The following is a 2876-nucleotide window of genomic DNA, read 5'->3' on the forward strand; positions in this document are numbered from 1 at the left end:
GTTCCTATTTGGGAGAAAAGGACATCTGCAACAATCACCCCATTTTGAGGCCAGCACCTTATTGTGAAAGACTGCTGCCTTGCTGAAGAAGGCTCTGAGAGTAAATTAGTGTCTTAAGAGTTTTATAATTGAGAAAATGTTACCAAAGTTGGATGTGAAAGCTAGGCTCAAGCCCTAACATACAATAACCATAGAAATAAAGAATTCTATTGAAAAGAAAAGAAGGTAATTATGAAAGAGGGAGAGGGGAGGAAAGAGGCATGGTGGGAAATGTGTACAATGGTTAAACAAGCCAGACGCAAAACAAAATATGGTCTAAAATCTTGACAAGTCATGTGCATCATTTCAATATGGAAATTAGATCTATTAGGAAGAAAACATGAAATAAGCAATGAGAAAAAACACATTTGTTTCTCTCACAGTTTGACTAAATGGCCACAGTGTACTAAAAACTATATGGACATTAAGATGAAATACCCCTGGCGGCTTTCAGGCTATAGAAGGTATTTTAATCGGTATTTTAAAATCACAACACATGGAACCTAGACGATTCAAACTAAAACCTTTTATTTTCTAATGCAGAAGTAACCCAGTCAGCTATTCCTATCCTACCATAACATCAATATGCTTTATAAAGAGTTACACTTACCCCGTTTAGTATCATTTGGGAGTTTAATAATTGTTACTTCTCTTTCATCATGCCTAGGAAGAAGTCTATTTATTTGGTATTAAAATTTTTATAACCCTCCAGATTTTCACTAAGGATTCTATTATTTGAAAAGCATCAACAGACTTGAATATAATTGAAACTTTGAGTAATCCGAAGTCAAATAGTTGAAACCCTTATCCTAATTAAATTCCTTACTAATTTAGAAACATGCATCAAGTTAAATTAACTATTATAAACTAAAGAATGTCACTCACCATCTGGTTCTACAAACTACTGCAATCACTAACCTGCAGTACACCCTGAAAGGAATTCAAGGGTGAAGATCAGTAATGAGGCACTCTGTGCTTGAGGAAAACAAGCAGAAAAGACCCTCAGATAGTTAGACATATTTTCAGGAGAAAGTTTTGTGAACCTAAATTCTTGCATCTTCTCATACTTAGAAAAGCACTAAAATATGACCTAAGATATCTGTTCCTCGTGATAGCAGTAATCTTCCATCAAGATGTGTGCTTGACTGCACGTACCCCATTGCCAAAATCACATATATTCTACTCCCCCCACACACTTCTTCTGAACAGTTCCCCAGAGCTATCTGAAAGGCTGTCTCCCAGGCAAGAGTCCTCAGTAAGATAGAGAATAAATTTAACTCACTGCTCTCACACTGTGCATTTTTTCCAGTTGACTCCATTTTTGTTAAGTGTAATAAAACCACAAAACTTGTCTATTATTATCCATGACAGATAATCCATGATAGCTCTGGTTACCTATTAAATTAAAAAAGGCATTTTTATTATATCAATATAATCTGCTTACTTAGGTCTAAACCAGTCAAAGAGAAAAATGTTTATATATTAACTAAGCTTAAACTTTGCTTTGGTCTCCTATGTAAAGATTAATTCTCATGCAGGTAACCCCAAAACACGACAACTTCAAAAAAAAATTCCTAACTCTGATCACTTATTCTTACAATTTAAAAAAAATTGCAATAAATACTATCCTTCAAGGACACTGATAATTATGGGATTGAACAGGGTCATTGCTAAAATGATTCTCACCTCTAATTACAGTAATGGCAAGTTGTTTTACAGACTATCATCTGCTTGATACCTGGGATAATTCTTTTCCTTTTAGCTTCTACAATAAAGCAGTGAACCTCTTTTACACTAAACCCTATGGCCTATAAAATCTCATCATTAGTAAAAGGTGGTTTCAAGTCTAGAAAAAGCACAATCAATAGAGTTAGAATGCCAGCTTGACAGTTGTCCACAGTTGGCATATCTGTAATTTCCCTACACTCTTTGTCTCAACGAAGTGAAATCTGCATTTTTTTCCTCTTCAGAAATTCAATATAAATCATAGATAGAATCCACTAACATGAAAAGTTATTCCAAGTAACTGACGACTATTATCTTTCCAGAATAGAAATGAAGAAATTTTTGCCAAAACAGCAAACATGACTTACTTTGTTTATCACAGAACTGTGGCATTTACAGTACACTCTATTCTGTGATACCAATTTACCTCTGCAGATTCCACTATAAGTCACATGCCTTTAATAAGGACAATGAAAAAATACAAAAGAGATTTGTAGGCTTGAAAATATGCAGAAAAGAGATACCTAGTGACATTCAGCACAGAAGCTGATACTTTCTCTTATCGTCTTCTTTTCAAAACAGATATTTGTATACAGAAAAAAATCCACACATATATAGGAGATGACAAAATAAATATGTTTTGTGGAGTCTGCAATGTAAGAGAATTCAAGAAGATGAAAGATAATCCAATGGTAAGAAAAGAAGAGAAGGTGCTTGCTTCGGCAGCACATATACTAAAATTGGAACGATGCAGAGAAGATTAGCATGGCCCCTGCTCAAGGATGACACGCAAATTCGTGAAGTGTTCCATATTTTTACGCAGGAGGGAAGAGATATGGGAACATATGTATAACTGATTCACTTTGTTGTAAAGCAGAAACTAACACACCATTGTAAAACAGTTATACTCCAATAAAGATGTTAAAAAAATAAAAAGAAAGAAAAGAAGAGAAGGAAGTGTGATGGAGGCAGATATGAAATTTTGAGTTTACTAAAGAATAAAATACAGAAGACTCACCTTTTAAAAATAAAACAGTATCTCATGGAACATAAAGAACCCTAACATTTAATAAATGACTACCCTAATGACTGCAGTACAATTACCCACCCCA

At 34.3% G+C, this 2876-nt stretch overlaps 1 non-coding gene across 1 annotated transcript; it reads left to right on the forward strand.

The window, feature by feature from the left end:
* The first annotated feature begins 2474 nt into the window (after positions 1-2474).
* LOC131764724 (U6 spliceosomal RNA) lies at positions 2475-2581 on the forward strand. Its single transcript, XR_009337926.1, has one exon. It is a non-coding gene; the product is annotated as a U6 spliceosomal RNA (small nuclear RNA).
* The last annotated feature ends 295 nt before the right edge of the window (positions 2582-2876 follow it).

This window comes from Kogia breviceps, chromosome 10 (genome assembly GCF_026419965.1).
Source record: "Kogia breviceps isolate mKogBre1 chromosome 10, mKogBre1 haplotype 1, whole genome shotgun sequence".
In the NCBI taxonomy this organism is placed as follows: Eukaryota; Metazoa; Chordata; class Mammalia; order Artiodactyla; family Physeteridae; genus Kogia; species Kogia breviceps.